The 8,214-nt window shown below is 40.9% G+C and overlaps 1 non-coding gene across 1 annotated transcript; it reads left to right on the forward strand.

Moving 5' to 3' along the window:
- Positions 1–6,660: 6,660 nt before the first annotated feature.
- Positions 6,661–6,764, forward strand: LOC132211671 (U6 spliceosomal RNA). The gene has a single exon (XR_009447556.1). It is a non-coding gene; the product is annotated as a U6 spliceosomal RNA (small nuclear RNA).
- Positions 6,765–8,214: the final 1,450 nt, after the last annotated feature.

Consider the following 8,214-nt stretch of genomic DNA (forward strand, 5'->3'; position numbering starts at 1 on the left):
TTTTAAAAAGAAAAAAATATCCTTCTTTATGTTGTATTAGTTTCTTATTGGTGCTGTGAAAAAATTGCCACAAACTTAACTTGCTTAAAACAACATGAACTTATGAGCTTCACAGTCTAGAAGTCAGAAGTCCAAAATCTATCTCACTGGACTAAAGGTAACAGGGCTGGTTCCTTCCAAGGAGACTAATGGCAAAGTCTATTTCCTTGTTTTTGTTTCTCGAGGCCGTCTGCTTTCCTTGGTTCCTGGCCCTTTCCATCTTCAAAACCAGCAGTGTAGCATAGTCTCTTCACCTCTCTGTGCCTCAGTTCTTCATCTATAAAATAGATAGGTTGTGGGTTTTTATAAAAATGAAATGTGGCCAAAACCGGTTTGGCTCAGTGGATAGAGCGTCGGCCTGCGGACTGAAAGGTCCCAGGTTTGATTCCGGTCAAGGGCATGTACCTGGGTTGCAGGCACATCCCCAGAAGGAGATGTGCAGGAGGCAGCTAATCGATGTTTCTCTTTCATTGATGTTTCTAACTATCTCCCTTCCTCTCTGTAAAAAATCAATAAAATATAAAAAAAAATGAAATGTGTACATGTGAGGCACTCAGAACAGTGTCTTATATTTAGCAATCAAAATGTTCTCATTTTTACAAGCAAATGTTTATTTAGAAAGTCACAAAGGTAAAAGTGAGCCAACTGGGCTGCCTGGGCTCAGGGAACAAGTTACAAAAGCCAAAAGAAGAGCTGTTGGAACTTAGGAAAAGGGAGGGAGGGTGCTCTGCTTCAGAAAGAGAGTTGCCCAAAATTGTGGGTTCCAAAGAAGTAACCCCGAAAACCGTGAGAGAGACGGTTTTATTAGGACAGGTGTGTATGGGGCAGCTGGGTGCTATTATTTTAACACGAGGCCTAATGCACAAAATTCATGCAAGAGGCTCGAACTGAAATCACAATACAAGCTGTTTCTCTGCGGTTGTTTATGATTTGGGCTCAAATTCAGAAGCAGATTCTCCCTGACCAAGAAACTGGCCAGGCTCCCAAGGTCTGTCTGCCTACAGGTGGCCTTCACTCTATTCCCACAGGGTGGGAGGGGGACTTGGATCTTGGAAAGGGGCCCCAGTTGGGCACATAGGGAGTCAACCCATCAATGTTTCTCACGTCATTGTTTCTCTAAAAATCAAAAATATCCTCAGGTGAGGATTTTTTTATTATTATTATTTTATTGATTTTTTACAGAGAGGAAGGGAGAGAGAGAGTTAGAAACATCGGTCAGCCACCTCCTGCACATCTCCTACTGGGGATGTGCCCGCAACCAAGGTACATGCCCTTGACCGGAATCGAACCTGGGACCCTTGAGTCCGCAGGCTGACTCTAGCCACTGAGCCAAACCGGTCAGGGCTGTGGTCAACTCTTGTCATCCTTTGTCTTCTAGATTTTGTGTCTCATTTAAAAATACCTTTTATATCCTGAAATTGAATTTATATGGATATTCTCTGTTTTTTTCGTTATTGTTGAAAGTATTACATATGTCTCCTTTTTCCCCCCTTGATCCCCTCCAGCCCACTCCTGCCTCCACCCCATGGATATTCTTTTAAATTTTCATTGAATCATCTTTATAGTCACATTTTTTAAAAAATATATTTTTTATTGATTTCAGAGAGGGAGAGAGAGACAGAAACATCAATGATGAGAATCATTGATTGGCTGCTTCCTGCATGTCCCCCCACTGGGGATTGAGCCCGAAATTTGGGCTTGTGCCCTTGACCAGGATCAAACTGGGACCCTTCGGTCAGCAGGTCGACGCTGTATCCACTGAGCCAAGCCAGCTAGGACTATAGTTACATCTTTAATCAGAGATTTTGTTGAATATTGTGATGAAGGTTTCTGAATGTTTTGTTTTTAATCTTCACCTGAGGATATGTTTTAATTGATTTTTAGAGAGAGGAAGGGAGAATGAAACATCAATCAGTTGCTTCTTGTATGTGACCCTACCAGTGATCAAACTTGTAACCTAGGTATGTGCCCTGACCGGGAATCAAACCTGCAATCTTGGTGTACAGCACAACACTCCAACCAACTGAGCCACCTGGCCAGGGCAGTTCCTGGTTTTTGTTTTCCAGTGTAGACATCAGTATCACTGAAGAATTCAGAGCTGTAAGTAGCAAAGTCTTCCTAATCCTATGGCTCAAAGAAAATAATCATGCACCATTACAAAAGTTGGCCAGATGTCACAGTGGTTGGAGTGTCAGCCTGTGCACCAGAGGGTCGTGGGTTTGATTCCTGGTCAAGGGCAATTACCTTGGTTGCAGGTTCAATCCCCGACCCCGTCAGGATGCATGGGGGAGGCAACCAACCAATGTGTCTCACATTGGTGTTTCCCCTTTCCCTCCCTCCCTCTCTAAAAATAAATGGAAAAAATATTTTGGGGTGAGAATTAACAACAACAAAAGTTGGCCAGCAGATAAAACCATTTTTTTCTTTTTCATTAAGGACCTGGAATCTGAACACCTGGATAAATATTGGTTTGGCAAGATCCCAAGTTTAATACCATTGAGACAGAAGGGGACACTGACCTGGAGTTTATTATCAACAAGCTTGCTTTTAAAACCTCCAAAGTTTTATTATTGCGATCCCTCACTACTTTCCCCTCTTCTCTGCTTTCCTTTTGAAATTGAAAATAAATGAATGTACCTTCTTTATAAACCAGAGATCCGGTTCTTGGTAATTCTGACAGGACTGACAGGACCTGATTGATACTGCATGGGGTGCAGTAAGGGGAAGTAGTCCTTAGAAGACATTTACAAGTATTGTCTCCCTACCCTTTCAACTTCTTGAACCTTAAGGTAATGAAGGTAATAGGTTGGAAAGAAAATGAGAAAATCATGAGCTTGAGCTTGATCATTATATTTTCCTTTTCTATTTCTGACAAAAAACAGCTCGGGTTTGTTTTTTTGGTTGGTTTGTGTGTGTGTGTGTGTGTGTGTGTGTGTGTGTGTGTGTGTGTGTGTGTGTTTAATCCTCACCAGAGGATATTTTTTCCAATGATTTCAAGAGAGAGTGGAAGAAAGGAAGGGGAGGAGGAGACAGAGAAACATCAATGTGTCTCACATCGATTGGGTGCCTGCTGCATGCACCCCCACCGGGGCCAGAGAACTTGTAACCTAGGAATGTACGCTTGACTGGGACTCAAACCCTGACCTGTCCACAGGCCGATGCTCTAACCACTGAACTAAATCAGCCAGAGCTCAAGTTTGGGTTTTTTTGTCTTAAATATCCACCAGGCTCCTAGCTAGGCTCATATGTATTGGTTACTTTCCCCTACAAGGCTAATGAATAGTGCTTAATTTCACTTTGGAATGTGTGTGTGTTTTCAGGCGTAAGGCTGAATGGCTGTTTTACATTATATTTGATTTATACAAATATACATTATTTTTTATTAAACCGATATGAAAATTGGGTGTCAAGCAAAAAATAAGAATCTCTAACATGCAGAGGAGTATAAATAGTATGTGTATTTGTATGTAGCCTGTAAGATACTGAGTCCCTGTTTGGTTGAATAAATGAATTTGTACCTTTTACTGAACAAGGGGAGCAATTTAACAACTTACAAAAATTCTAACTATAATCTAGTAGTTGATTTGGTATGATCAAGGGAGTTGTAGTAAGTGCCAGTCTTTCTTGTTAATAATACTCATAGCTTGATCTCTCTTCTGATTATAGTTTCTCCTATGAATGTGCTGCACTTTTCAGATCACAGTATCATTAACTTATCTCTTAATAGAGAATACTTAAGGAGGGGGGATTGAGGTTCGATCTCCAGTCAAGGCCCATATGAGAAGCAACTAATGAACACATAAATAAGTGGAACAACAAATCAATTCTCTCTCTCTCTCCTGTATCTTCCTCTCTCTCAAAAAAAAAAAAAAAAAAAAAAAAAAACAGAAGCTCCCAAATCTCCAAGTCTGCCTGCCTCTATAGAGACATTGAGTTTTTCTCTCTCTCTGATGTTCAATTTAAAAATTCTTTTTTAATACTCATCTGGGGATATTTTTCCATTGATTTTTAGAGAGAGTGGAAGACAGAGAGAAATATCGATGGGAGAGAAACACATTGATTGGTTACCTCCTGCATGAGCCCAGACCAGGGCCTGAGCTGGGGAAGAGCCTGCAACCAAGGTACATGCCCTTGACCAGTATTGAACCCAGGACCCTTCCGTCTGCTGGTCGACCCTATCCACTGAGCCAAACTGGCTAGGGTCAATTCAAAAATTCATTAAGAGATCTCTGATTAGCCCGGCTCAGGTCAGATGTCCTTCCTCCTCAAATTATCAACTATAAGACATATGGGAAAATATGATTGGATCAATCACAGAAAGAATGTTTTCCAGAAAAGGGTGGGTGTTTTATATATTTAAAAATGTACAACTAGCCAAAGCCAGTTTGGCTCAGTGGATAGAGCGTCGGCCTGCGGACTGAAGGGTCCCGGGTTCGATTCAGGTCTAGGGCATGTACCTGGGTTGTGGGCACTTCCCCAGTGGGGGATGTGCAGGAGGCAGCTGATCGATGTTTCTCTCTCATCGATGTTTCTGACTCTCTCCCTTTCTCTCTGTAAAAAATCAATAAAATATATTTTAAAAAAATAAATAAATAAAAAATAAAATAAAAATGTAAAACTAATGCAAATAATTTCAGCCAGTTTGAAAATGCTTTATTAACCTTTGTCCTTGCTTTTTAGAAAACTAATGTGAATATTTTCACTGTTGGTACATCATAGAACTTCCTACCAACTCTGCTTTTCCAGTGAATATTCAAATCTGTCCCTCTCCTTAAATTTAAGTACTGGGGAAAAACTGACTAGGGAGTGTGGGACAAGAACATTAATGTTGAGCCCTAACCAGTTTGGCTCAGTGGATAGAGCATCGGCCTGCAGACTGAAAGGTCCCAGGTTCGATTCTGGTCAAGGGCATGTACCTTGGTTGCAGGCACATCCCCAGTAGGAGGTGTGCAGGAGGTAGCTGACCAATGTTTCTAACTCTCCATCCCTCTCCCTTCTTCTCTGTAAAAATTCAATAAAATACATTTTAAAAAAGAAAGAAAGAACATTGATGTTGAAAGCTACTCTTATTATTCCATGAATGCATAATTTTCACTTTTTAAAGATAAAACCATAGGCTCAGACTTTCATCCTTATTCAGAAGTTCTGCATTTTAGCTTCTTAAAGAAAAAAACACAGAAGCTAAATATTAAGTGACCTTTTATAGCAACCTTTTTTTTTTTAAAATAATTTTAGTATCTACTATAAGGATCAAGCTCGGTGGTATCCATCAACTTTTACCTATTCCCCTGGTGCATTTATTGGATAGTGATAACGCCCTAATTTAATATTCTGAATTGGTCATTCCGGAACAGTAAACTAATATGTTTATTATTTATTTTGTTAATTATGGTTTTTATTGTGGTAAAAAAGAAAAGACATAACACACGATGTCATTCTTAACCAAGTTGCAAGTGCACAGCACAGTCCTGTTAAACTATTAAGCTAATATTTTCAGAGTTCCAAAGCCACTTTGATGAGCAGTCGCAGAGAGTCAAGTGAGAAGAGAAACGGGCAGATCTCCAGGGGAAAAGCCTAGATGAGAATGGGCATTGGAGAAGGTAGATCTTACATTCAGGATCCATGCCACCACTTCCCAAGGCCTTTTTGGTATTTCAGTAACCGAATGCCTTTAACTAGATCCCAAGATGGACTCGCTTTAAAGTTAATTCATCTTCCTAGCAAATAGTGTCACAATGACTTTCCTCTTGTGCCTTCTTATTCCTCCAGCCTCTTTGTTTAGCTTTCATGGACATCTGATTCCTCTGCACCAGGAAAACTTTCTGAGTGATGGAAACTTACCTGTGATGGGCTGACAAGGATAACGGTTTGGACGTTGTGCAGAGGGGATGCTGTCGCTTTTCTTGCAGTTTGTTCTCCAGCTCACGGAAAGCCAAGTTCAGCACTGTCCCAGCACCAGAGCATTACATCTAACAGGGAGGACTCCTACATTGCACTTCTCTCTTGTATTACCCTATATAATAAAGAGCTAATATGCTAATTAGACCGGACGGTGGAACAACCTTCCAGGCGACCTTTCAGAACCACCAGTGGGTGGGGGCGGGGCCATGGGGCAGTCGAGGCTGCGAAGGCCTACTCTTGCACAAATTTCGTGCATCAGGCCTCTAGTCATAAATCAATAGGAGACTCATCTCTCTACATGTGGTTATGCAAATGAGGGCAGATGAGGACCCAAGCTTTCTCCCTCTTCTAGAATGTAAGCGCAGGGGAGCCAGTTTCTGACTTTTTCACTGCTGTATCCTTAGCTCAGAGAAGAGAACCTGGTATAGATTCAAGGAAGGGCTCTGGATTTAAATTTGGTCTTGAAATAGATAGCATTTCTAACATTCAAAAACTCAAAAAGGATCTGCCAGAAGAAGAGTAAACCCCTAAACTAAAGGAAGCTCAATTATATAGATCACCTAAAGGCTGGAAAGGGCAAAATTATGTATTTTTAAATTTCAAGTGTGGCAATTTGCATAAGCCAAGTGCCTGAATTAATAAAATAGACCTGGGAATGTACACTTCCCCCCCCCCCCAACCCCTGAAATCCTGAAGCCTGCTTTAAATTTAGCCCACACAGTGCTCGCTTCAGCAGCACATATACTAAAATTGGAACGATACAGAGATTAGCATGGCCCCTGCACAAGGATGACACACAAATTCGTGAAGCGTTCCAGTATTTAAAAAAATAATAATTTAGCCCACACGATCTGCAATAGTCTCCCTTGTGCTTATCATTGTTTTCTGAACTGTTGATAATTTCTCCTATTACTCCTCACTTGTCTAAAAACAAGTATATGTCTGTGGTAGCAAATATGCATTCCCTATTTAGTGTATGTATTCCAAGAAAAGTGGTCTGGATTGGTCCTATTTTTCTTTTCTTTTTTTTTCTTAATAGTTTATTGATTTTTAGAGAGAGATAGAAAGGGAGAGGGAGAGAGAGAAACAATGATGTGAGAGCAAAACATCGACTGGCTGCCTCCTGTACGCCCCCCACCCGGGATCAAGCCAGCAACCTGGTCATGTGCCCTGACCAGGAACTGAGCCAGCAACCAACTGTGCCACACCGGCCGGAAAGGAAAAGCAGTGAAAAGATATCAGAGATTATGAGTACATGTTCATTTTCAGGGATGAATTAAATCCATGGTGGAATTGCTACCATCCCTTCCAACAAACAGGATCAAATTAAAAATGGTACAATTACTATGAAAGAAGTACTGCCCATTTGCTGTTCTTGCTTGGTACTGTTCTAGGTGTTGGACGCAAGTCTATTTCAGATAGACATATTTTTCTTCCTGTTTTTTTCAACCATTTGAAAATGTAAAAACCATTATTTGCTTTTGGGACACAGAAAGACAGGCAGATCTGGCCTGAAAGGCTGTAATTTGCCAATCCCTGATCTACGGGATTCAGTGATAGAGATAAACATTCTCTAAAAGAATGGTTAAGCCCTAGCTGGTTTGGCTCAATAGACAAGAGTGTCGGCCTGTGGACTGAGGTATCCCAGGTTCGATTCCAGTCAGGGGCACATGCCCGGGTTTCGGGCTTGATCTCCAGTAGGGGGCATGCAGGAGGCAGCCAATCGATGATTCTCATTATTGATGTTTCTGTCTTTCTCTCCCTCTACCTTCCTCTCTGAAATCAATAAAAATATTTTTTTAAAAAAAGAATGATTAAGAATCTTTACCTTAGACTCAAACACAAAATTTCACTGTCCAGTCTCAGTCATGCCCTGTCATCCTGCGATCTCTCCCTTCATTTACTGACCTGCTCCATTTCTTACTGTCAGCGTAAGAAATATCCAAACCTGTTGATACTTTCTATAAGAGTTTATTTGAGCCAAAATTGACCACATATGGCAGGGGAAAAAGATCTCAAATGCTCCCAACAGTAACCATTTTGTATTTGAAACTAAGGAGAGAAGGTAAGGAAGATTACAGGAAAGCGGGAGAAAGCAAGGCAGGGATTAGATTACAGGATAGTTAACAAGATTATGTGCTCACTTGAGGATGGTTTCGGTTTATTTAAAAGTTGTGCTAATCTAGATGCACAGAAACAATGGACCGGGTGTGCTTCAGACAAAGATAAACCTTTCATTAAAAGTTAAATGCCTGGGGAGTAACTACCTGACAT

The sequence above is a fragment of the Myotis daubentonii genome, chromosome 10 (genome assembly GCF_963259705.1).
Source record: "Myotis daubentonii chromosome 10, mMyoDau2.1, whole genome shotgun sequence".
NCBI classification, from domain to species: domain Eukaryota; kingdom Metazoa; phylum Chordata; class Mammalia; order Chiroptera; family Vespertilionidae; genus Myotis; species Myotis daubentonii.